The 27,087-nt window shown below is 50.4% G+C and overlaps 1 protein-coding gene and 1 non-coding gene across 2 annotated transcripts in view; both read left to right on the top strand.

Annotated features, from left to right (window-relative positions):
- Positions 1-671: 671 nt before the first annotated feature.
- Myh9 (myosin heavy chain 9) overlaps positions 672-27,087 on the top strand; it is an 83,625-nt gene continuing 57,209 nt past the window's right edge. The window contains exon 1 of the mRNA XM_048427378.3: positions 672-847. The gene's annotated coding sequence lies outside the window, so the exon portion shown is untranslated. The remainder of the gene's footprint in view (positions 848-27,087) is intronic.
- On the top strand, positions 2,051-2,152 carry LOC125395747 (U6 spliceosomal RNA). Its single transcript, XR_007230639.1, has one exon. It is a non-coding gene; the product is annotated as a U6 spliceosomal RNA (small nuclear RNA).

Consider the following 27,087-nt stretch of genomic DNA (forward strand, 5'->3'; position numbering starts at 1 on the left):
TTACTCAGTGGTAAACCGCGGTTTAGATCGCATTCCAAGCAGAGGGAACCGCCAAAGCAAAGGTTCAGAGGCTCCAAAATCGAACTCAGGACGCCCACACGGAATGCAGGGTTGAAGCCATGCCCGCCCCCACAGCCATCATAATTATGTAAAATACCACTTTTCCCATATATGGTACTTAATATCTGTTCTCCTGGTAGGACAGGACGAAGGGAAAACACGGCTCGCGGGGCGGAGTGTCAGAGCCTCAGACCTTCCCAGCACGCTCCCGCCGGCCTCGGCACGGCCCAGGCTGCGCAACAGAGCCGGGACCCGAAGCCCAGCGCGCCGGAGCCGTCCACTCCTGATTGGGTGTAGCTCACGTCAATCCTTGTCCTGTAACCTGGCTGTCCGTTGGATCCGCCCCACGAGGCGGGGCTCCCGCCTAGGAAGCGCCGGGAAGGTGGGGTGGGCGGAGGTGGGGACGGATGGGGAGGATGAATCCCAGCCCGCAGGCATCCTTCCCTTCTCTGCTTATAGGCCGAAAATATGTCAGTTTAGACCAGACTCCTGCTGGATTGGGCAGCGTGGGGAGAGGGCGGGCTCTCCAGGGAGCTCCGCCCCCGACCCGGCGGCAGGCTTCAGACCCGCCCTCCTCTGAAAGGGCGGGGCGGGCGGCGTTCAGCAGAGCTGGGTGCGGTGAGGCGCGCAGATCACCGCGGTTCCTGGGCAGGGCACGGAAGGCTCAAGAACCTGACCTGCTGCAGCTCGAGTCTCCCCTTCGCTCCACCCCGCCGCGCCGCCCGAGCGCTCGAGAAAGTCCTCTCGGTAGAACCAGCGCCTGTTCCCCGGGCAGACCCAGGCTCAGGTGAGCGAGTCCTACCGGTGTGTCCCGCCCCGGGACTGCCGAGCGCGCGCGCGCGCGGAGACTATACACTGGGCGCTTGGAGCCGGCGGCCCTGTGGTTCTCGGCCTCCGCGTGGCCGGCTCTGGAGCGGTCGGGCGCGAACCCCTGGGTCCCGGCTCCTCATCTTCACCCGAGGGGCTCTAGGCAGCGAGGCCTTGGGGTTAGGGAGCCGGGGGACACAGTCCCCGCCCCGCCGGGAGGCTTCCCGGTCGGGGCACTGGGAACTCGGCCTGCTTCTGTCGCCTGTGCGCTCCCGCCTCCCCGACGGCCGGCTCTGGCAAACTTTTTAACCCCTTCGGGGACGCCGCAGTCCCGGGGCCGCCAGCTGAGCCCACGGGGATGAGGATGCAGGCTCGGGGCAGCGGCTCCTCTGTAAGTTTTGCAAAGGGAGGTAACGGGCAGGCGGCGACCGCTTGGCAGCTGTCAGGGCGTCCTGAGTCCGGATCGGTCGGTCCCGCCGCAGACACTGCGCCCGGCTCGGTTTCCGCCCTCCACAGCGGACTTCCTCATTCGCCCGGCAGCATTCAGGCTGGGAGGGGGCGGGGAGAGGTGCGCTGGGTGCGTGGGAAAGAGGGACCGGGCTGCCGCGCGGCCCAGGGTGCCGGAAGGACCCTCGTCCGTCCTCCTCTAACCTTGGGTTTCTATTGCCCGAGGGCAAAAGGCCTGGGTCTGCCCGCACCCGTCGGGTCGCCCAGGCGTGCACCTGATTTCACCGCACTCTGGGACGCCACGCCCGGACCAGTATCTGGAAGCTGGCCCTGACTTTAGGACCAGGCCCGGCTACTGCATCTTTTATGTTAGGGTTAGAGGCGGAGTTTTGAAGACATCCCCCCCACTTCCCTGTGCAAGGGTCCTCACCCCATCCTGTTTTAGAGCCACGCCCAGGCAAAAAAATGCACCCCGCTCCTCCAGGTCCTCATCTCTTCTAGGCAACGGAGTCTGAACCCTCCCGGACTTGCTTGCGAGCAATAGTGAAATTAAGGGCAGGGTGGGCCCGGGCGGGTGCCTCAAGCCCCACCCAGCGGTGTTAGGAAAAGGTTTCTGGGAAGTCCCAGGTCTTGGAGACCCGGAGGCTACTTCGGCTGGGCAGTGGAGATCTGGGCAGTGACTTCTCCATCTCTGAGTGGTTTTCTGAATTTAGCCAGATTTCAAAGTAACTGTTGCCTGCTCCCTTCGGCAGCACCCATACTAAAACTGGAATGATACACAGATTCATGGCCCCTGCGCAAGGATGACACGCAAATTTGTTAAGTGTTCCTTATTTTTAGCCAACGTAGACTGGCGTGTCCCAACCATCTCTGGACAAGCCATCCCCGGGCAAGCGGCTCACTCTCAAGCATGACTAGGTTTCTTCGCCTAATTGGCTACCTCATCTGCTGTGTGCCAGCCAGCCTCAGCACCTCCATCTGAACTTAAGCCTGAACTTCTTAAGCCGCTAGGCCCCTCCCAAGTCTTGGACCAAGTTAAAAATAAAGCTTTTTGAAACAGGAAAAAAAATAAAAATTAAAAAACGTAACTGTTGAAGGGGAAGAATGCTAGCCCCTTTTTGTTCACAGTAACATTGTAGCCATTTCTGACTCCAGCGTCTAGAGGCCAGGCTGACAACCCCACCTGCCTACCTACTTTTAGTTTAGGGGGCAAGCTGCTTAAAGGCCTGTTCAGACAATCTCTCAATACCAGTCAGTTTATATACAGGGTTGCTATGGGTGGGGGAATGGTCTATAGATGTGTAATTGAGCAAATATTTAACTGGCTTCTCCTGCCAGGGACTTTGCCAGGTGGTGTGTGTGGGGGTGGGGTGGGGTGGGTGTGAGTTGAGTAAGACTTGGCCCCTGCCCCCGGGCACTTAGGGGAGAGCTGGGGCAAATCGGTAGGTGACTCTAGTGTGCGGTGGGGATGACAGGAACTCCAGAAAGGTACTGTGAGGCATTGGACCAACCTTGAGAGCTTGTTGGCCTCCTGAAGAGTCTTGTGTCCTGGGGAAATTTGAGGGCTTCAAGGAGCAACTGTGGCACAGTGAGATACAAAGACAGCTTGTGCTGTGTCCCAAACAAGCCACAGACAAAGGACTCAAGGAATTCCTAGGTTAAGGGAGCACTGCTGTCCAGGGTACACAGGAAAGCCACCACGAGGAAGGAAGCATTTCAGGCTTGGCAAACTGAGGCAAGCACGTGGTGAAGGAAAGTGGGGAGTCATTTAATGGGTAATTGGGGAGTAATTAGAAGCGTGGAGATTGCTCAGTGTAATTCCAGAGCCAGTGTGCGGTGTGGGTGACACTCTAGCGCTTTGCTTCTGTACTCAGCAGGTCCTGGCAGGGCAGGTGGGCAGACCCGGGTTCCCCTGAAACCAGCATTAGCAAGTTCTGTTGGGAGGCGTTATGCTACCCCTGGGTGAGGGGGAAGGGAGGCTGAGAGGCAGGGACCAGCTGAGAGGTGGGGCTGCTGGTCTGTAGGGCATGAGAAGGGAGAGGAAAGAAAGGACCAGGGTTCTGGTTTATCTGGTTTTTATTTTTTTTTTAAGTTTTGAAATTTTGAACCAAAGGGTTGGGAGATAGGGCAGCGTCTCTCTTGTGGAATGAAGAGTGCATGTTAATCACAGCCTGCCTTTTGCCTGGTCTTGCTCTAGAAAAAAAAACCCAACAAAACAAGGATCTCTTAGCTCTTAGAGAAGCACACCAAAAAAATGCACCATTGTCACAGAGCTGGTAGGGTATTGGTAGACATAGGGCTGGAGTTTTGCTCACTTCCTCTTCTCACTAATCCTTCAATAAAGTACTTAAGACAGCCCCTACCAGCTTGACATCTGTATTTTCAAAGGAGAGGAAGGGTTAGCTGTTGTTTTCCTTCTCTGGGGAGGGAGGGAGCTAAAGCAAGGGGCAAAAAAATCCTTGCCTTGACAGCTTCCTCCAAGCATCATGTTCCAAAAATATTTAGAATAACAAAATCTGTGTGTTCCCTTAATTAAACAAATGTCCTAATTTACTGAGCATAAAACAGCATCTCCGCCCTCAGGGGCAGGAAGTAGATTTTCCTTTTGTGCTGCCCCAGAGAATCACTGCCTCTTAGCTTTAACCCTTGATGCTCTGAGCCCCTGGCTTCAGGGCATATGGTGACAGCAGAACAGGGCACTGGTTGCCTAGGCAACTGGCTCATAGACTTTTGTTTAAAAAAAATTAAATTTTTAATAAAGAAAAGTTTGTGTGTGAGTTGAGTGAGTGAGTGAGAGACTGACTACGGGGAGTTGGTTCTTCTACCATGTGGGTCCTTGGGATCTAGCCCAGACTTGTAGCAAGGGCCTGCAGTTCACAGAGTTGACCTCAGAATCCCATTTTTAAAGTTGGGTCAGGGAAAGAACATGGCCTGTGGTGATAGGCAGAGTTCAAATCCTAGCCCTGCCCACTAGCTTTGTGACATCGCGCACTTTATCTCAGTCCCTCAGTTTTCTCAGCTGGAGCATGGGCATCCTGGGCTCTACTCTGCAGAACTGGATGCAGGAACTAGGAGTAGTCCCTGGAAAAGGCCTGCTATCTAGTGGCTGTACGCATCTTTTCTCTCTGTTATTTTCGTTGTAGATTTTACTAGTCTTGCCTCTCGCTGGATGGATATGAGGGTAGAGGCTAGACCATTTTCCTTGGTTCCTAAAACTCAGCTTTTTCCCCCTACCTCTAGAGATACTCAGGGTTGCCTGGCTGGGGGAGGGGAGGCAAAATGGTGAAAAGACAGTGGCTTTAAGGCCGCAGACGCTTTTGGGTGCACTTACTTAGGAATGTGTGCTAAATGACTTGATTTGAGGTGTTGGCCTAGGCAGAAGCTGCTCACTGTCTGTGGCTTTTTTTTCTTTTTCTTCTCAAACATGGTTTTCCATGTTTTAGGCGGTAGGCAAGGGTAGTGTGGAAAGAACGATGCCAGACTTGGGTGTCTGGAGCCCCGGCTTCCAGCCGTGATGCTGCTAGAAGGTTGGTTTGATCTTGTTAGAGAGGATCACATTCCCTATAAGATTGTATCAGTTTGTGTGTCTACTATACAGGGTGCCTGGGAAGCTCTCCAGGTGAGGGACTTCCTTCCAAACACCTGCTTCCCCACTTGAGGGCTCATGGATGGGGTGTTCGTTGCACACCTTTTTTTTTTTTTTTGGTAGAAATTTAAAAAAATGTTTTGTGTTTGAGTGTGTGTGCGCACATGTGTGAGTGTGCGAGTGTGTGTTATGAGTACAGGTGCCAGAAGAGGCCAGAGGTGTGGGATTTCCCGCTTTAGCTGGAGTTAACAAGCAGTCGGTCGTGAGCTACATGATGTGGGTACTGAGAACCAAACTCCAGTCCTTTACCAAAACTGGACTCACCCTTAACCACTGAGCCACTGCTCCAGGTCTGGGCACACCTCTTTTTTGTAAGTAGTTTTGCCAGTATCTGTTGAAGCCTTTTCCCTTCTGTTTTCTAGGCATTTACCCCACAGATAAACTTGGCTGTGCAGAAGGAAATGTCTGAGGGTAGTTATTGTGGCATTGTCAGAGAAGAAGGCAGGAAACAAGCTCACTGTCCATTAGAAAGGTCATGTTAATCATGGCACAGCTGGACAGCGGAAATCCTTGCAGCCCTTCAAAGACAGGCTAATCTCTGTGTGCTCATAGGCAGGCTCTCCGAGGGGACGAAAAAAAGCACAGCTAGATGCGGTGCCTCGTGTTCTCATTTGTGGACACCCTATTTTTTTTGAGACAGGTTCTCACTGTATAGGTTCAGGTTTGCCTCTGGCTTTCCACCGCTGACCACTTGAATGCTGTGATTGCAGGCCTGTGCCATCACAGCTGGTGGGGGTGGAAAGGGCTTAAAAACGACCGACTTGGTCTTCTGGCTCAGAACACTTTGAGTCCTGTGTTCCTCAGCCTGCCTCAATCTCACCAGAACGACAGATGTACTGTTCTGATTGTCATCCCATCACCCACCCCAGCCTGGGGAATGTAGGGGTGATTCCTTTTTTGGCTATGAGAAAAATAAACTTGCCTGGATTTGTTGTTGAGACAAGTTATCACTGGGTAGCTTTGGCTGGCCAGGATCTCACTCTGTAGACCAGGCTGGCCTTGAATTCATAGAGATCCGCCTGCTTCTGCCTCCTGAGTTCTGGGCTTAAAGGTGTGTGTCCCCTTTTGTAACTTGGGGTCCTAGCATTCGAAAGCACCCTTTCCGCTTTGTCCCAGTTGCTGCTCAGACATCTCATCTGTGGTTTGATGCATTAGCAGTGGAAAAGCTCAAGTTCTTGAAACAGTGTAATCAAAGGGACATGGTGACTTGGGGGGGACCCTGACCTTTGTCTCCAGCCTCCGATGGTGTGGGTACTGGAGGCGCTGCCAGCTCTGCTCTTTCCAGTGAAGCCTGAGGAAGAGCCTCCCAGGGCTCTGAGCAGACAGGGTGGAAAGCGGGAGCGGCATGAGTCACACTGGAGCACATAGAGTGAGCCAGGCTCTAAAGTAGGCCTGCCACCACATGGGCAGGTGGTTGAAGGCTGATGCCAGCGTGGTGTTTCCTCTTGGGGCACACGGAACTGCTCCCTGGTTCTGATGTGAGTCTCTTTAAAAAGGATCCGAGGCAGGGTTGTGCTAGAATTAGTCAGATTCTACTCTGACCAGTTTTCCAAGCCTGAGGTGATTCAGCACTGGGCAGGTGGCTGGAGAAGGAGGCCCTGGCCGAGGTCTCTAGCTGTCTTCACTGTGGTCGTGAATGCCTAGGACCCTCCTTTGGCTGAGGAGCTGGCGGTGCTCTCTGGAAGGAAGTCACTGGTGAAGGGTGAGGCCACCTGCAGGACAGGTTGGGCTGTCTGTGCCCCAAGTGACTTCTTTGTGACCTCTCAGGATTTCTAGGTGCTTTGCAAAGGAAAAGGGGGTCTCCCAGGAAGACCTCTATGATCCCAGTGGGCCAGATGCCTGTCTTCCTAATGTTTATGTGTTAAGGTAGCCATAGGCAAATTTCTTTCTTTTGCAAGGGCTGTCACTGACCAAGAGGACATTTACAATTCAGAAACTTGACCCTTAGATTTTCTTTTTATTCTTAATTTTCTTTCCCCTGCAGTGCTGGGAATCAATCAGTCCTAAGACTTAGATGCTGTTTTGCCACTGAGCCTCTCCCCCAAATCTGTCCCCTAAACTCTGAATATTGATTCTAAATGTAAATGATCCCCATGAAAAGAAAAACCATTGGCGTCAGTGCTGGGCATGGTGGCTCACACCTGCAATCTCAGCACTTAGGAGGCAGAGGCAGGCAGATCTCCATGAGTTCTAGACCTTCCATCCAGTGCAACTAGACCCCATCTGTTGAATTTGCTTAGCCTTGTAGAATGTCTTAGTCGAAGGGATTTTGGGTCTAGTTTTTAGAGAGATACTTTTTTCTTCCCCTGTTGAATACTTTGCCCAGAGTTCATGCCGAGAGTTGCTCCTGGCTTCACTCAGGCAGGAGAAAGTGGTTTTGAAAGGTACCCTCTTTCCTGGCTTTCGTGGGCTGGGAGCCAGACAGCATACCCGGCTCCCTTACTTAGCCTTTCCTCAAAGCCTTCCCTCCCTTAAAATATCTTTTCCATTGAGAGGCAGCAAGTTAAAGAATGGGGGAGGTGTTGGATTTGTCTGAACTTCCTCCAGTCGGGTGGGGCTCTTGGGCTGAAAAAGTTCCCAAAGTTTAAAGAGAGAGAGAAAGAGAGAGAGAGAGAGAGAGAGAGAGAGAGAGAAATGCCATCCCGAAAGCCACATTAGCACTCACTGTCTCCAGTCAGTCTGAATTTCTAGTAACTTTGATTCAGTCTCAGGATCAGCTATTTTTTTGTTGAAGGAAGAAGCCAAGGTTTTTGGCTTCGGACAGACCTGGACTGGACTCCGAACCGTATCTCCTGCTGCTTGCCTCAGTTCCCTGCCTGAGACATGGACATGCCAGCTTTGAAATGGGGTATTCTTCATTTTCGTCCCGTCTTCCTCCCTCCTTACCCTTACGTTATCGTCTGCATCGCCTCTCAATATGGCAGGAAATACATGTTCAAGTTAAAGAGATTACATTTATTCCACAAAACTACTCCTTGGTAACAAGGGGTGGTGGTAGCTAACTGATGTGGGAAGGAGCCAGCTGGCAGGCTTCTGGGCTTGATGTTGGCTTCTGAGGCCAGCCCCTTGTGTATCCTCCCTCTCATACTTGTTACTCTGATCTGAGCGGGTAAGCATTAAGAAGAGGGTTTAGAAAGCTGCAGAGGCCCCTCTCTGCCGAGTGTCTGTGTTTCCTGTGTTTTATGTGAAGTCACTGGGCTGGAGAAGGCCGCTTCCTGTGTGATAAACATAAGAGCAGGGCAGCGGAACACTGCTGGTGACTTAACCTCACTAGGCCAGAGTGGGGGTGAGGGTTAGGGATCTTAGACCTCACTGGACTGTGAGGCCAGAGAAACTAAAGGTTGACCCCTTTCCTTTCTGGCTCCTGCCTTAGCATAGGGCCTGGCCCTGGGTCAGCTTCAGGCCTCACTGCTTGAACCAGAACTAAGATCTCCATGGTGCCTGTCTTAGGGGTTTCTACTGCTGTGTTGAAATATGACCAAAAGCAATTTGGGGATGAAAGGTGTTTTTTTTTTTTTTTTTTTTTTTTAAATTAGGCTTGTATCTGTAGTCTGTCATCAAGGGGAGGGGAGTCAGGGCAGGAACCTGGAGGCAGGAACTGAAGCAGAGGCCATGGAGGAGTGCTGCTTACTGCCTGTCTCCTCATGGTTCTGTCAGCTCGCTTTCTTAGACAGCCCAGGCCCACCTGCCTGGGGTTGCACTATTCCGAGCTATCTATCTATCTATCTATCTATCTATCTATCTATCTATCTATCTATCTATCTATCTATCATTTATCAATCTATCTATCTATCAATCAATCAGTCTATATCTATCTATCTATCCATCATTTATCAATCTATCATCAATCAATCAGTCTCTATCTATCTATCTATCTATCTATCTATCTATCTATCTATCTTCTCTCTATCTCTATCCTTAATTAAGGAAATGCCCCACAGGCTTGCCTACAGGCCAGTCTGGGTTGGGGGACACTTTCTCAGCTTAGGTTTCTATCAGAAGAGCTGTAGCCTGTGTCAGGCTGATATAAAACTAGCCAGCACAGGAGGAGGGACTGGGACAGAGTAGCAGCCCAAGAATCTGGGTGTCCCAGTTGAGTCACAGCTATGCTAGTGACAGTGGTTAGATTGTCTTGGGCACTGTATGTAACAAACTGTGCTGATATATTCTCCTCTTGCCCCCAGGAAGTAGAAGCTGAGGAATTGCCTTACAGAGATTCAAACTAGGGGGGCCGCTTCAGCTCCTGTGACCTTACAACACCTTTCACTGGGGGCATACATAGCCTCGCTTGGAGAGAGGGTGGACTGGTTCCTGTGACTTTCTCTTTCTCTGGCTGTGAGCTCATTAAAGAGCACAGTCATCCCCACTGCATCTGGCCACTCACTGAGGTCTTCTGTGCTGTGGTATTTACCGCAGATACTTTCTTCATGAGTATGGAGTTCGGGGAGGGAGGCAGGCAGGTAAGAGGACTTTGGAGTAAAGCCCAGGATACCTGTTGGCTGTTGGACCCAGTGTTGCCCACTGGGGACCATGGCTGGAAGCCCATTGCTGTCTTAGCAGGTGGGCTCTTGCTGATGCCTGTGCATGGAACACTGTCGCATTCTTTCCTTTGTCTGGCCACCTTTCCAACTGTTGTTCAGTAATCAGAGTGGATAACGGTGGATTTCCCATGTACAAAGCTGAAGAGACCCCAGGGCCAGGTGCAGGGAGGATGGAGGTACAGGAAGCTGAGGGAGTCAAGGGTCTCCAGCTCATACAGGGAACAGCCCTGGGTGGGTGGGGGGTCTGAGAAGGCTGCCTAGAGGAGGTGACACTTGAACTGATGGCAGAATCAGAGGATAGGGCATGACGTGCCCAGGGAGCAGGGTTGGGACTGTGCTCTTGGGCACTTCAGCTCTGCCAGCGCTTTGTTCAGAAGTGATTCAGGTGGGTGAAGGCCCTGTGACTCACGGTCCTGGTGAAAGGCTCCCTTTCCTTGGTAGGCCCTCGCCTTTTTAGAGCCCAAGATAGCCACCTGTCTTGGGTGGCTTGCCTTCTTGCACCATTTCCTGTGAAGTAGAGTGCTGCATTCTACTCCCAGGTCATTAGCCTCTGGCTGGGTGCTGGGCAGGCTGCCCATGTCCTCTGGTTGCATGGTCAGACATCAGGTTATCCAGTCAAAGAACTTGAGGTGAGATTTTTCTCGTACTATTGAGAAACAACCATTGCTATTGGAAACAATGTCCTATTAAAGTTAAAAAGAGAAAACTGGGCCTGTTGTTTACAGCACAAGTATGACAACAGAACTGACAAGAAGCACCCCACCATTGGGGTTTCTGGGCTTCCTGCATGTACATACACATGCACACCTGTATGCACTTCACCAAATCCCAAGCAGAGTGATACTGTATACTCTGATTTCTCATTTAGTGCTGTAACCTCAAGTTTCCTATGTTGCAACATTATCCACACGGGGTATTTTAATATCATCATTTTATTGTCCACTGAGGGGTAGAGCTCTTATTCACATTGTCAGAAAGCACCATGGTTTCTATTGACTCTTAAATTGTTTTCATGCAACGAGGAGACGGTTACACATCAAGATCTTGATGTCTGAGATCATTGGGCTGCTCTCTGGTCTTAGGAACATGGTCAATGCCTTCTGGTATTGTGACTGAGAAATGGGGATTTGCAGAGGAGATGGGGCTGCTGGGTGCCCAGTCCGGTTCATAGAAAGCTGGTCAAACCACTTTGTCATTCATGAGCTGTCAGGAGGCTCAGGAGCTGGCGCCAAGAGCTGGGAGACCTTTCCTGACTCTGTGGAGGAAAGTCTTCCACCTTTTGCCTCCCAGCCCTATACTTCTCTTGTCTCCTGTGTGTACCGGCACAGTTTATAAGACATGGGTCAGAAAACCATGTGAAAGAGGTGAAGAATCAAATGTCTCCGTGGGGTCTTGTTCCCTGGGTAGTCACTGCTGAGGACCATATGGAGTAGGAAGGAGACTGAGGGTACGAAGGAAGAGGAGATCGGGCCCCACCCAGGAGTGTGGGGAGGGTCTGAAGACTTCTAGATACTTTGCCAGGGGCGCAGTACTCTGCTGAGGCTCCTACCTTGCGGAGATGGTGTAAGAATTGTAGCAATAAGTTGCAACACTTTGCTTTGTTGTAAAAAGGAAGTTTCAGAATCCTAGTGGTAGTTTTTGAACCGATGTTTTATTGTGATGGGGAAGTATTTGCAGGACAGCCGGGTTTCATCAGGGAGGGCATTTTACTTAGCTCTTCCTGCCCCCTCTGCTCAGATCTCAGTCCAGTTCAAGACTTTCTGAAATGTGTGGTCTTCTTAGAGAGCAGGAGAGGTAATTTGTTGCTTCTAAAGGAGCCGGAAGCTTGTTGCCACCTGCCCTGCTGGGGGAATGAAGGGGCTGGGGTGGCCCTAGAAATGCTGGCCGGACTCAGGCATTGCAGTCTTTGCTCAGCTCCACCCTGCAGTTTGTGTTTGCGTCAACCCAGGTCTCTTGGGTTTGAGGTTTGTCACTGTTCACAATCCCCCCATCTCCCCACTCCCCGGGGCATCCCAGTTTACTCAAAGCAGCACAATCCAAGGCTTAACCTAGCTTTCTTTTCACACATGGATTGAAGTTGGTACAAATAAAAAGTAATTGGAGGAGTCCAGCAGCTGATGGATTATAAATTATATTCCTAGTTGGGGGGTGGCCTTTTGTGGGCCCTTGAAAAAAATTAGTTTATATGTATTTCCTTCATGTAAGTATGTGTACTGCATGCATGTCTGCAGTTTATATGTATTGCCTTCATGTGAGTTTGTGTACTGCATGCTTGTCTGCAGTTTATATGTATTTCATTCATGTAAGTATGTGTACTTGTATGCATGTCTGCTGCCCACAAAGCCCAGAAGAGGTCATTGGATCCCTGAATGTGAAGTTAAGGATGGTTATGGACCACCATGTAGGTGCTGGAAACGGAATCTGGGTCCTCTGCAAGAGTAGGAGGTGCTCTTGATGGCTGGCCCATTTCTCCAGTCCCCACTTCCTGTTTACACTGCTGTTTGGGAATTGCAGGCCAAAGCTTATCATTGAGTTTATACTATTTTGCATTATTTACTAGCTGTCATATTGGGGGTGGGAGAAGGGAATGTAAGGATTAGAAAGTGGGAGGAGGACGTGCCAATAGAGCTGGGTGATGCAGCTGAGTTTGGATCCCATCTTGTTATCCAGGTCATTTGTTGATTAGCTCTGAACTGAAGGCTGGGTGTGCGTTAGAGGCTGCTCTGGGTCCTGGGACTGTGCCATTGAGTAAATCCTGTGACGCCCCTGCAGTGTGCATGCTATAGAGGCAGACGGCAGTCACAGGAGCCAGTTCACTGTTGTCAGACTGTACTGTACACAGGAGAGGGGAATACAGGAGGCTGATGGTACAGCTGCAATGAAGTGCTATGGACTGGCTACTAGGCTGGAAGTCAAGGTCACAGTGGGACCATTGGCATCCTGGCTTACATGGGGGCTGTCCTGTTGTGTCCTCCTCACATGGCTTGTCTTCAGCATATCTGTGTCCTAGTCTCTTGGGGGACACCAGTCATACTTGATTTGGGGCTGTTCCAGTAACCGGCTTGACTTAATCATCTTTGTCAAGGTGCTGTTTCCATCAAGGATGACAACTTGAGGTACGCCTTCAGTGATCAGAGGAGCCCTGTGCAGCTCAGACATTCTGGTGACCCTTTTCAGGTCTAGGGGATGAGCACCTCCTGGTTTTTTTCTTTTCTTTTCTTTTCTTTTCTTTTCTTTTCTTTTCTTTTCTTTTCTTTTCTTTTCTTTTCTTCCTTCCTTCCTTCCTTCCTTCCTTCCTTCCTTCCTTTTTTTTTAATTTTAAGACAGGGTCTCATTATATAGCCCTGGCTGGCCTGGAAGTCCTTATGTAGACTAGGGTGATCTTAAACTCATAAGGATGCCTCTTGCTTCTGCCACTGCCTCTGTTTCCCCAGAGCTGAGGTTAGCTCTCCTCACCCCCTACTCCTTCTTAGTCTGCTTTGACACCCACATTCTCACATGTAAAGGGGACAGAGAGGAGCTCAGTGAAGGTTAAACTGGGCGGGCTACATATTGCAACTTTGTCTCCAACAAAACCAAGTAACTACCTACCCCCTTGCACCCCTCAAACCTGACTCTTGTCTTGGTGTTCTGAGGCAGCTGAAGGATTGACTTCAAGCAGCAGGTACGCTAGCTAACGCCCTTTCCAATCCTGCTCTCAGTGTCCCTTTTCACTTCAAAACCCTTAGTGGTCGGGCTGTCCTGCCTTTCCATCTAGGGGAATCTAGAGTATGGCGCCTCTCAAGGTCAGCGGGAAAGTGGTTCAGAACTATAAACTTTTACATCCCTGGGGTTGGCCAGAGATGAGTAGCTGCTATTAAAGCTGCTTTGCTGAGTACTTAGCCCGATTGGAGTGCCTCTCCTACTTCTCGTGGAAGTGCTGGCTCCTGAGTCTTGTGTTGGTCTGGTGAGCCTCAGGACCCTTGTGAGTCCTTTGAAGGCCCATGGTGGACTGGGGAACCAGGGGAAAATGTTTATACCTGACTGGGTCAGGCACACAAGTTTAATTTCAGCTCCTTCCTTAGCTCTGGCCTTGGGTGGGTGATGGCACATGGCAGCTAACAACTGTCTGTAACTCCACTTCCAGAAGGTCCAGAATCCTCTTATGGATTCTGTGGGTACTATACACAGGTGGCGCAAAGAAATACATGCAGGCAAACACACATACACATAAAATAAAGTAAGGTAGAGGGTAGTGGATGAAGACAAGACACCTGTGTTGACCTCTGGCCTCTGTACACACAGAGACACATACATCACAACACATACAAAAGTCTATTTTGTATGACAATCCTTTTATTATGACTGCATGAAACTGTCACATCAAGGTTATTATAGCTGAAGTCTCCTACACGGAAGACTGTCAGGAGTAGTGTTCTTATTTTATAGCTGGGCATGTTGAGACTCCCAGGAACCTAAGAATCAAACGATAGCTAGACTATGAGAGAGCTAAGATCCTCTGTTCTCATGGCCTCTCCCACATTCTCATGCCACCATTATGTAGGCAGTGGTGACATGGGTTTTTGCCCCAGTGACTTTGGGTGCCAATTGCTTACTGACTTATTGGTACCAGGTATAAGATCCCACCTCAGGTGAGTGTGAGCAGGTATGTGGGAGTTAGGAAGGAGGAGCTATTCTTAGCCTGCTTTCTTAAGAGAACCCAGCTTTGCTTCTCTTCTCCGGCATACCCCCTCCTGCCGGCCCCCACCAGCACGCTGTTCTCAGCCTGCCTTCTGCCCACAGCCTACTGCCTGCACTGTTTCCTGTCCTGTCAGGGTGAGGAGGAGGAAGTGCTCAGGAGGAAAGCCTTATTACCCCTGACTGTGTGGCACACGTGGCATTCCCCTGCACTACCAGTGCCCTGCTGCCCAAGCTAGCTGTCTGCTCCTCCACTCCTCAGCCCTGGCCACAGCAGTCACAGAGGAAGAGCTGAAGAGCCGACAGGCCCCCCTGCCACTTCTTAGCTGTGTGTAAGGATTCTGGGGATGCTCCAGGTGGCAGGCTCTGCCTTGTTGTGCACTTTGCACCCTGCAGTACCCTGCACTTTGGAAGCCCTGTGTGAAAGTGCCCGAGGCTGCTGTGGGGTGGGCCTCCCTCTTCCCTTGGAAAACCAGTCCTGGGCTTTAATTATCTTTAGGTCGAATAGCAGAACCCCTCCCCCCAGTCCCACCCACCCTTTTTCTTCTGGCCTTCAGACAAGAATGTGAAGAATGTAGTCCTCCTTTGTGGACCTGAGTAGAGGTCTGGGTGCCTAGGCCGGCCTGCTGGCCCTGGCCTCTGGGGTGGGACTCAGAGGCTTGCCCTGGCTTTACAGGGTGCTTTGTTGTGCCCTGACTGACAGGGACATTCGGGATTGGTCGTAGTTTGTTTCGAGTCATAACGATGCCAGGCTTACTCTGTATATCCTGTGTGGCCCCTTTGAGACTGCTGGGGAGCTGCAGTAGGGAGATGACCTTCTTCTCCTCTCAGCAATCTCACCTCAGAGGAATCAAGTTCAGAGGGATTGGAAGGGGGAGTCTGGTACAGGAAAGGTCAGGGTCAGGCCTGAGAACCATTTCTGTTGCTTCAGCTTTGGGACTAGGAGACCAGAGTCACCTGCTCACTTTCTTCCTGATCCTGTGTCTGCTGTGATCCTTGCCGATTGCTTAATGAATCTACAGCTTTATTGCCTCTCAGGAGGCAGGGAGCCAAAGGGTTGGACATAGGACTCTGGAGTCCAGAATGAGACTGCAGGATGCAGACACCAATAGCAAGTCATGTACCAGTTGTGTCTTTTGCAAAAGGATACCAACAGAAGTTACCTGCCAAGGCTGCTGTGTGTAAGTTGAGTTTCTCTGGATGGAAGCAGGCAGGATGAAATTAATGGCTATGTGATCTTTTGAGGTGGGCTCTGTAGGGGAGATTCTGTGTGATTAAATAGCTTATTTACACCCCCTCACCCAGACAGCATCCAGGGGAGCCCCACTCAGGAGCATCACTTTCTGCTTTGATCCCAGCATCTTCTGGGGCACTTCTGTGTTTCCTCCTCTGTGTACATGTTTTTGTATACATGCCTATGGGCACATCTGTGAACATAGATATATGCCCACAGATCTATACATATGTCTTTATGTACGCATATCTCTGTGTATCCAGATTTGTGTATGTCTCTGAACAAGTCTGTGTATTCAGGGTTTTGTGAGTACATGTTTCCACATACATACATACATGTCTGTGAGTGTATATGTGTGCAAACATCTGTATATGCACATGCTTGTATTTGTACATGTCTCTGTATGTATGTTTGTATCCAGGTCTTTGGGTATGTATCTTTGTGTGTATGTATTTGTTTATATATATAGGTCTCTGTGTATGCATATTTGTTACACACATGCCTGTGTATGTGTCCAGATCTTTAGTGTGTGTATGTGTGTGAGTGTGCAAGTGCGTATGGAGGTGAGTTTGTGGGAGTTGTCTCCTGTGTGTGTCCTGGATTATCAAACTCAAGGTGCCAGGCTTAGTGACAGGCATTTCCATTCCCCTCATCTCTTTGGCTTGTGTATGGGGGCTGTGGGCACAGGACTTGCTCCAGAACAGGATAACCTGATCTGAATGTCCCTAGGGCAGGCCCCCCACTTTTCTTATAAACACCCTTGGCCAACCTTGGTCACTTTGGAGCCTAATTGTGTGGCTCAGGCAAAGGTAAAGTTCTCTGGACAGTCAGGATTCTGGTGAAGGACACGGTTTGGGGTCATTCCTGCCAACCAAGCTTCCTATCCAAGGGCAGCTGGGGCCTGACTTTAGACAAGAGTAACTGTGTAACTAGAAATGGTTATTTTTCTTATGTGTAAAGCAAATAGTTTGGTCCTCACTCAGTGGCTCCTACTTTGATCTTCTTCCTGAGAGGCAGGAGGCTCAGGAATGCAGTCTGAGCACCTCAGAAGAGGGTATCAGATTCTCTGGAGCTGGAGTTGCAGGCCATTGCTGTATATAAGTACTGGGAACTGAATTTTGGTCCTCTGGAAGAATAAGCAAGCATTCTTAATCCCTGAGCTGTTTCTCCAGTTCCTGCTTGTGTTTTTTTTTTCCCTCCTTTCCAAATAGGGTTTTTCTGTATAGTCCTGGCGTCCTGACGTCCTGGCGTCCTGGCTATCCTGGAACTAGCCCTGTAGACACCATACTGGTCTCAGATTCATGGAGATTCACCTGCCTCTACCTCCAGAGTACTAGGATTAAATGCTTGTTTGTTTTTTAAGAAAAGGTCTTGACAAGGCCTTGAACCTAAGTCTTATTGTTCCCCAAGATCCAGGGCTGCAGGTATATATGCCATACCCTATCTGTTACCTTCCTGATTCTTAAAGAATGCCATCAGGGCAAGTCAGGTGCCTCTGAGCTTCCTGAGTCCCTTGTTTAAGAGGGAGGGACCGTGATTTCCACCTTGGCTTGGTCAAGGTTGGCAAGATCAAGCCACAGGAGTATGGTGAGACACATGTCTGGCAAGTGGCAGGTTTTGGTTCGCTGTTGTCTTCTGACTTGCCGGAGACTGGAGCCCCCTTTGCCTCCGTACTTGGAGTTCTGTTTGGCCTAACTGGAGGTGGGACTTATTGGGCAAGTAGCTTGACCTGTGTGGGTCTCCTCTGCCCAATGCAGTTTGAGTGTTTTCCGATTGTCAGCTGGATGATACCAGTGTTTCTAGAAATGAAGTAAAGTACGTATCAGCGCACACACAGCACATGGCCATCATTTCATGAAGCTGGTTGACGTTTGCGTCTGTGTCCTGTGGTGGAGCTCATTGGATGAGGTGCTCTGGGGGGGGGGTGTCTCACAGTCCTCAACTTAGGTTTCTTCCTGCAGGTCCGAGCTGATCTGCTACTGGAGACCAGCCTGTAAACGAGCCCCTTTCAAGGCCAAATGCTGACTAGAACTCTTGACAAAATTCTGGGAAAGAGCTACATTCTTGGAGGGGAATAAATCATGCTGAGTTGGGTTAGGCAGGATGTGATTTCAAGCCCCTAAAGTGTGCCGCTTCTATGACTGACTCATTGTGAATTCAGCCATGACAGATGACTGAAGGAGACACTGTAGGGGGAGGAGCTGCCTGTCTGGGGCGCCAGCAAACATGGGCGCAGGGACCCTGCATTCTCTACAGTGGTTCTGAGTTAAACCTTACAGGGACAGGGCAGGACAGTAATGCCAGCCAAACCCGCCACATCCTCCTCACCTTTGCTCTTCTCTAGTCACCGCAGGGTGGCAGGGATTGCTCAGAGGTCCAGAGTCTGTCTCCCTCCCTTTCAGGATGGTGTACGTGATCAGTTCGCTCTAGCAGTTGCTGGTCAGTTGGGGGGAGGGAGACTGTTGGAACTGTCACTTGTGTCTTAGAAACAGATTAGTGTATGTCATACAGGGAGGTGGAGGGGATGTGGTGACAGTGATCCCGTGGTCCCAGAGGTCTGTCTGTGTGCAGTCTGGCCTTTGCTTGTTACGTAGTCACACTGATATCTGGGCAGTGAGGTGTGGTAGATGGTGTGGCTCTGAGTCTGCAGGGCAGATCTAAGGGCTTGCTAGCCTGCTGGGCTAGGCAAATGCCAGCTCTGGGGTCAGTGAGAGACTATCAGAGAATGAGGTAGAGATTGGTAGAGCAAGATGCTGGACATTGACCTGTGCCATAGATACTTTGCCTCCTCCCCACCCCCACCCCTCCGACAGGCATACTTAGACACAGAGCAAGAGAGAGAGTGGGAGGTAGATATTTCATTGATTCCTAGACTTTTGACCTTAGGAAAGGAAGGTTAGACCCTCCCTTCTTTTGGTCACTCCAGGTTAGGCATTATTTAACACCCCCACCTGTGTTGGCCAGCAAGGGTCTAGTAGTGATCAGAGTTCCCAAGGCCTGCAGGAGAGAAGGAGGCTGTATGGGGAAGAAGCTCTATAAACCAGGCCCCTCACCCCCAGACGGTTTCTCTGTATAGCTTTAGAGCCTATCCTGGAACTTGCTCTGTAGACCGGGCTGGCCTCGAACTCACAGAGATCCACCTGCCTCTGCCTCCTGAGTGCTGGGATTAAAGGTGTGCGCCCAGCTATAATTCAGGTTTAAAAAATTGTTCTTTTAGGGGCTGGAGGTGTGGCTCCGTGGTAATTTGCCTAGTGTGTATATGGCTCTGGGTTAGAATTTCCAGCACCACTCCAAAATAGAGTTAAAAGATTAAAAAAAAAAGAAATTTTATTTAACTGTCACTAAGAGGAAATAGTGTTGCTGAAGGTCTGCTGTGTTCCAGGTAGAGTGACCTTCAGAAATCATTTATTTATTTATAGACGGGATCTTGGCTTGGAACTTGCAGTGGAGACCCGGTTAGCTTCAAATTCACAGGTCCACCTGCCTCGCCTCCTGAAGGGCGAAAGTGTTGAAGGCCTGAACCTGAGCAGCCACCAGGCCCAGGCACCCTGTTTCCGATCCTGGGTTGCATTGCTCAGCAGTCATGATGTGGCCTTGGAGACCAGCGTTCTGCACTTTCCCACTGAGACAGTGGCCTGTAATTAAAATTTTCGAGTACAGTTATTTTTCTGTGTTGGTTTTCAGCAAACCATGCTCACATGCTTGAGGAGAGAAAAAGCCTCTCTCAGCAGAACCAAGGGGAAGGAAGGAACCCCACTGTCTGAAGGGCTCCAAGTTGCCCCCATACATGCGTGGGCAGCCGAACTGGGAGAGGCTGTCTGCATGAGGGAACTGCTGCTGCACACGTGGGAACAGCTCCCAGAGAAAGCAACCCGAGTGTTTTTCTGTCAGCCTAGCAAACCTGAGGGTGAGGGAGGGTCCAAGCAGGAGGGGTGAGAGGAGGGACCAGCTGCCCCACTCTGCTGGGAGGGCGGTATCTCTTCCTGGAATAACTTGCTTCCCCACAGCTCCTGGACTGGGTGAAGGCTCATTACGTGCAGGTGAGGCTTCTGTGTGATCTCACTGTGCAAATATTGAACCAATTAAAAGCTGAGCCAGAGGCCAGTGTAAATGACTTACCTGCTGCTCCAGCCCCGCCTGCTGCCTTTCTGGCCTTAGCTCTGGGCCAGGTTGCCTAACCTGTTGTTGGAGCCCCTTTCTCCTCCTCCCCCTTCCCCTCTCCTATCCTCCTTTCCTTATCTCCCTTACTCTCTCCCTTTGTCCTGAGACTTTAGACTTGAGGCTTTAGTGGGAGTTGCCTTTGGAGTGATCACTCAAGGCTACTAGGATCCTCTATGTTTTGAGAGTTCTGGTCTTTCCCCCAGCATTGACTTGGGGAACCCTGTCTGTAAAGAGGACCAAAGGAAACAGTTCTGCACCCGTGAAAGTAAGCAGAGCAGCGGGGCTGGGGCAGGACTGAGCCTGGCCTAGGAGAAGAGGGCAAGGGTAATGATACCACAGTGTTAGGAAAGGGCTGCTTGCTGAGTGAGGGCCATGCTTGGGCTTGAAAGACTCAGCCAGCAGGAAACGGGAGGGGCATACAGCTGCTCTGGGTGGGGGTTTGATATGAGGAGGGACCCTTGGGTGCTGGGGCTGATGCTGGTGTCTTGCATGGAGAGAAGAAAGATTGTCGAAGGTATTGGGCGATGGGTTGGACTCGAGGCCTGGTTGGGCAGCTTGTCCTTTGGGTGGACCGCTGTGCTGCTAGGAGTGGCTCATATTGCTTTCTGTCCTGACAGATCTGATTCATTCATTCGTTTAGAAACGGTTCTCATGCCGAGGCCCTGAGACAGCTATCTCAATGGAGGAGACTCAGTAAGATTATCATGTAGTTCCCGTGACACATGCTACATCTGGGCTGTTCCTGTCTCTCTGCAAACGTCTACGTAGAGCCCTGGGGTTGGCCGCTTGTCATCTGGGAGGCTATAACTGTGGGACTCCAAGGTGGGGGCTGTCAGAAGGTAAAATCTGACAGCTTTTGTCTCTTTCTACTTTTTGTTCTCTACCCAGCCTGCACTGGGAGCTGGATCCCCAGTACCCTACTATGACTGTCCTGGAAGATGGGCTTCCCCCCTCAGCTTGGAAGTACCCTCTTTGCCAGGTCCAGGACTTTCCAACTGCCAATTTCCCATGTGTGGCCACCCACCCCCTCAGTGAAGTATGTAGGGTGATCTCTAAAATACAGAGCGAAGGTGTCATCTCCCTCTCCCTCACTGTTCCTAGAATGAAGTCCACATTCCTAAATGGCTGATAAGACCCTGCTTAAGCTGGTTCTGGTGACCGCCTCCAGCGCTTTGTGAATTCACCCCCACCTTCAATACACAGGATGGAAATCTACACAGAAAATTAATTCTCAGGCCTTTTTAAAAAATATTTTTCTTTTAATTGACAAAATGAAACTTGTCTGTATTTACTTTTCCATGTACATTTTGAGATATGTGCTGGTGCCCTTTGCTGGGCATAGGCACTGTGAAAACGGCCACCGCCCACACGTCTAGCTTATGGAAAAGGCAGTAGCTTGGGCAGGGTTTGGGCTCTCAGCCCTTGGGCTGAATTCCTCTGGGTCTTTTCCCTGCTCTGGTTTCCTTATCTGCGGAGCATCAGCTTGGGCCTGGGCTGGAATACTGCTAATACAAACAGGTCCCAGCTTCTCCTGTAAGCAAACAACATTCCTGAGGTGGGGGCCGGGGGAGGGTCCCTCCTGGTACTCAGCAGCTCTGCCTCCACCTCCTCACAACCTGAGGTCTGTGGCTGCCATCGAGAGGCCACTGTGAGGCTGGCTGTGAGGCCGAGTGGCCCCTTGTGGCCCCTCCCTGTAAATAGCTGTTGTTTATGCCAGGCCCTTTGTCTGCTCTGAGCTTAATGGCAGACAAGTGTGAAAGCTGAGGCCTGGGGTTTGGTAACAAACAGGTGGTCAGTGCCAGGCCAGGCTCAGGTCCAGCTCGCCTGGCACAGCCCTTGCACACAGCCCTTGCGCACATCCTGTCAGCGTTTCCCAGATCAGCTTGGAGCAGTCTTTTCCTCCACAGCATCTTCCTGAGTGCCAACTCTAATCTGATGAATTAGGCAGGTTTCCTAATTCCTCAGAACTCTTCAGGGGGCTGTGGTGGTTCACACTTACCCTGAGGACAGGGCAGAACTTGCAGGGAAGGTGGGGAGCCACTCTGGGAGCAGGACAGAGGAGAATGAAGTATTAGGGGTCTGTGGGAGCTTGAATTGCAGCTCCTTTAATAGGTTGCCCCCCCCACCCCCTTCTTCCTAAAGCCAGCAGTCTGAGATGTTAATAGCTTTCAGGTCACAGGAGTTGTGAGCAGAGGACACAATTGTGGAATCCAACCCCCTTCTTTTTGGCCCCCACACCATACTCATTCTGTGTGTTTGGTGTACTTTAGCTATTTATCTTGGGGTTTGAGCAGATGCCCCCACTCCTTCTGAGTTCCAAGACTGATGGGCAAGGTTGATGGCCACAGCCCTTGCTTGACAGGTGAAGACTTAGACCTTCAGCCTCTTAGGGCACCCAAAGGCAGCACCAGCCGTGCTTGTCAGTGTCCTTTTGGTATGTTGGTCTGGTGGTAGGTCCTAGTTTGCCTTGGTAAGTTGGGGTGCCATAGGGTTCTAGGAAACAGTTCTGTCCTATGCAAAGCTTTTGAGGGGTATCAATAAATTATTTCCACACCATTTTTCTTTGTACATTGAAGCCCCAAATATACTTTCCCTTTCTGTTTGGAGTATACGACAGTCCACGAATGACTTAGTTTTCCTAAAGATGAGCTAGGTGGCCCCCTCACTCCTTGTTTCAGTGTGTCTCTGTCCTCTCTTCTCTACTCTGGCCCCCTTTGTAAGGCTTGGGTGATTTTCAAGCCACTTGTCATTCATTCATTCATTCATTCACTTACAAAACTGGAGCTGTGTGCCTGCCTGCCCTGGGCCACACATTGTGCTAAACATTGGAATTGAGATGGTTGAGACCAAATTCCTGTCCTCAAATGAAACTGTAAGCAATTACAGTTTGACCAGTTGGTCACTGTGGTGGAAATTAACCCAGAGTATGGAGGGGAGGGAAATCAAACAGGACATCTCTTTGCTACCTTAGGAACGTGTGAGCTGAGATCTGAGGGCTTCCTGATGCAAAGAAAACTGCCTCTTGGGAGCTTTGGGGTCCTGATCCGATTGGCCATGAGTGTAGAGTTGGCGTGAAGAGCTGGGATGGAAAGTGGAGAGGGAAAGGGCAGGGCAGCCTTCTCCCCATCCGGGATGATTCGGCTTATTCTGAGGAAGGTGTAGAGTTCTGGAATCTGTTGGAACCTAACCAGTAATGTCTATTAAACAGGAGAATGTGTAAGAAGCGGGGAGGGGAGGAGTTTACACTCTCCAGTGTATAAACTTGGGTACCCAGATTCACAGAGCCTCCAGGGCATGGGAGGTGGAGGGTTCAGTGAATTGGAGTGTGGAAGAGAGGCCTGAGTGGGAAGGGAAGTACTCATCTGGGAACTGCGACCTGCAGAGAGGAAGCCATGGGCTCCCTGGGACCTGATCCTGATTGTCCCACAGTATCACTCACTAAATAGCATTTGATGTGCAATTCTACAGACAGGGTGAGCTGGCATTGATGTGGAGCGGTTCCTGCGGGCGCCCCCCCCCCCTGCATTGCTACCTGCTTTCTGTTGCTTCCCTGGACTATTTGATGCCTGTGAACTTTGCTTATGGATCACTGTCTGAGTTCCTGTGTTGGAGATTTTGAGGGAGCTCCAAGTCCTCGGGGGGGGGGGCACACCATGTCTTTTGTATGTTATTTTAAAATTAGGATATGTAGAATATTACTTGTGGGGATAACACTGTAGGCAACCCTATAGCTTTGTGCCATGCTCAGCCCCCTGCCACGGGCCTTTAAAGTCCAGTCAACTGAATCCATTCAATCATAGCCTGTTATGAAAAGGACAGTCCCTTCATGGTGACAGTGCCATCCATACCCATCTTTGTTTGAGACCTAGAATCATATTAGCGTCAGAACTGTGCTTTCTTTGGACACAGGGTCTTCAGACTCCTGAGCACTCTAGGATTATAGGCTCCTGGAGGATAATTTTAAGTAATTTCTTTGTGCAGAGACCTGTGAAGTGTTTTGTTTGTTTTATTTTTGTTTATTTGTTTGCTTTTTTTTTTTTTTTTTTGAGGCAGGGTCTCACTCTGTCCCTTGACTGGCCCGGAACTTGCTGTGTAGACCAGGCTGGCCTTGAACTCACAGAAATCTGCTTGCCTCTGCCTCCCAGGTGCTGGGATGAAGGGGGTGTGCTACCACACCCGGTTCTGTGAAGTTTGGTCTTTTTTCCTTTTTGTGTACTGGGGATTGAACATAGGTTCTCCCACATGCTAGGCAAGCATGCTCTACCACAGGGTTCTGTGCCAGCCAGACTCCTGTGTTACAGAGGAGATTGGTCAGACCCATCAGAGCCAGGGAGGATTTTCCTTGTGTTGAGGTGCAGCTTGCCTTTAACTCTTCCCATCTTTGGTGATATCTGGGGGGCGGTTTTGGTATACTGGGGACAGGATGCTATTGACATCAGTTAGCAGAGACCAGGGATGCACTTTGTATAGGTCAGCCCCACCAAGCATGATTTGGCCCTAGAAAAGCCCTGAGGTAGAAGACTGCTGCCTTAACCAAGCATACCACTTTTTATGAATCGCTGCTGTGTTAGCTTTCGCTTCTCTCCCACCCCTCAAGGACTTCACAGCCTTTGTGCTTGCCCCTGAGCTCCCACTGAGTCCCGCTTTTTCTTGCTCCTCTGGCTTCTTGCTTCACTGAGTCTGTGGTTGGAGCTGGTTGTGGACATGTTGTTTCCCTCCACAGCGAGTGTTCCATGCACACATTTTGAGGAACATGTGGAATTAAACAGCCTGTACATAGGGAGAGCAGCATGAAGTGGGATCAGGTGTTGTCGGGTCCAGGAACATGTGTTAAGGAGTCCCTCCTCAGTTGTCAAGTGTCTAGTGGGCACCTGTTGCATTTGGGTTTTGGGAACACAGTGACCAAGATTCAAGAAAACTACTTTCTGTCTGCTCTGTCCACACTCCTGTGTTCACACGATACCTCAGGGAGCTGTGTGTGCAGCCTGCCCCCATGCCCCTCTGCACAGTAAAACCCCTGGGACTTCTCGGTCTTCGCAGTGACTTCTTATGTGTAGATCCTCAAATATGTATTTGGTGATTGAATAAACAAAACTCATGGCTTTGAAGTTACAGCCTTTCCTTTATAAAGCTCGGTGACCTCTAAACCAGTAGCTGTGAAAAGAGGGAGGAGGGATGTGCTCCCCTGTGTTCTTAGGGGACAGGGAGTGAAGATGCAGGGAGCCAGCACCTGGGATTAAGCTGGACTGGGGCTTCCAGTGTGTGCCACTCAGATGTGGCCTGTGCCAGTTACCTGGTAAGAATGCTTTAAAGGAGAAAGAGGGCCTTGGCTGGCAGGTGCGGGGCTGTTCCTCTATCTTCTGGACCTGTGGTGAGCAGGGCATCATTACAGGTGGGAGGGTATGGAGGAAAGCTGCTTGCCTCATAGTAGCTAGAAGGTTCAGAGACAGCAAGGAATGTCCTGGAACAAGCTATGACCTTTGAGGACACTTCCTCTGCGGTCTGTGTCCCCTCTGCGGTCTGGGCTCCACCTCTGAGAATGGCTATTACCATCTCCCTATAAAGACAGCAAATTGCCAGGCAGTTGTGGCGCACGCCTTTAATCCCAACACTTGGAGGCAGAGGCAGGCGGATCTCCGTGAGTTGGAGGCCAGCCTAGTCTACAAGAGCTAGTTCCAGGATAGGCTCCAAAGCTACAGAGAAACCCTGTCTCGAAACACCAAAGCAAAAAACAAGCAAACTAACATCAAATTATGAATTCACTGAAGAGACCTCATGGTCCAGTCACTTCCCCACAGCCCCACCTCTGAGCATTTCTGCACTGGGGCCAAGACATTGGCATCTGAGCCTAGTGGGGCGGGGCGTTAGGGTCCAAACCATAACGCAGAATCTGAGTGGAAGCTGCCAGGGTTGGGACTGGAATCAACATTCTAGGTGACTGCTGAATCCAACTACACTTACCACCTTACTTTAGTTCTGGAAGTTTCTGTTTTCTATCAGAATCCCTGTACACACGAGGACAGAGAGCCAGGCTCACAGCTTTGAGGAGATACCTAACGTCTGCCTCACCAGGGGCTTCTCTGTTTCTTCCTTTCCCATAGTTCTGTGGCTAGGGCACATTGGTTCAAGGGGAGGTGACGGTGCTTGGAGGGCACGCAGGTCTGCGCTAGCCTGGCTTTTGAAGCCTGTTGGAGCCTTGTCTCCTTCACCCATAGATGATGTGGTGAAATAGCCGATGAGCTGACTGCCAGGATGGAGTGGAAATGGAGTGCTCATTAGCAAGTCTGCCGAGCACAGGCTTTATGATGAGTGTAACAACTTAAGGGCTGCCAGCCTGGAATCTGGCCTTGGAGAATGTTAGACAAGTCTGGTTGTCTAGGAATGGAAAAGCTCACAGTGCCTCCACCAGCATAATTTCCATCTTTACTGGGCCAGCAATTCGCTCTCTGAATAAACACACAAACAAGTAAAAAGAGAAGCAGGCAGGGGTTGAGGGAGACAACCTAGTGCATGCTTAGGGGAGGCTGGGAAGATGGATAGTGAAGGAATTGCGTTCTGGTTTAAAAGAAGAGGTTTTTGGTCAACCTCTCTGCTTTCAGTTTCATCATTTCCTGAGAGTCCTAATTTAGCTTCTGGTGTGTCCTGCTCGATTATGGCCTAAAAAGGCAACAGCTTGGGTTTCTGAAGTTGGATGGGCACCCGCAGGAAGCTGCTGGGGAAGAGCGGCCCAACCCGACCCAGTCTCCAGTGGGCCAGAGCCGCTGTGTCCCTTAACTCCTCCAGTGCTGCCTGCCAGCCCCCGAGGAGGAGCCAGGGCAGGCAGTGTTGGCAGGGTCTTGTTCTAATGTGTGTGTGTGCCCCCCATGCACACACGTACACACACGTACACACCCCTGCCCTAATGGCAGCAGCACTCTTAGAAGATGGTTAGACTGAACATCCCGGGGTCACAGACATGTTTCTATACTCCTCCACTGCAGAAATGTCATGCTGCAAGTCCACTGCAAGGAGGCCTACAGGTAATAAGGGAACCCCCTCAAAGTGATATTGAAAAACTGCTTTGGGGCTCGCCCAGTGGTGGAGTGCTCACGAGGCTCCTGATTCAGTTCAGTTCTTAGTACGGAAAACAATAACAAAAACGAGAAAACCAAATCAAATCCAAATTATCCCTCCTCAACTATGTCATTCCAGCAAAACAACTGGCTTTGGATGCAGTCATTAGTGACCTACAAAAAAGTGTCCTGGGTTTGAGTCCCAGCCCTCTTAGCTCCAGCGAGCTAACTCTAAGATTTATTCCATCACTTGAAGCTTTGGGATAAATACAGAACCCATAGGGAAATGGATACAGACAGTAAGTTAGGTAAATGTGAATGTCTGTGAAAAGTGTTTCTATGAGTCAAAATTAGCGAGGACCAACCAGTAAAATGAGAGAAAATGGCTTTAAAAATTTTTGTGTGTATCAGTGTTTTGCCTTCGTGTGTGTGTGTATTCCCACAGAGGTCAGAAGAGGATCT

The sequence above is a fragment of the Myodes glareolus genome, chromosome 19, assembly GCF_982192425.1.
Source record: "Myodes glareolus chromosome 19, mMyoGla1.1, whole genome shotgun sequence".
NCBI lineage: Eukaryota > Metazoa > Chordata > Mammalia > Rodentia > Cricetidae > Myodes > Myodes glareolus.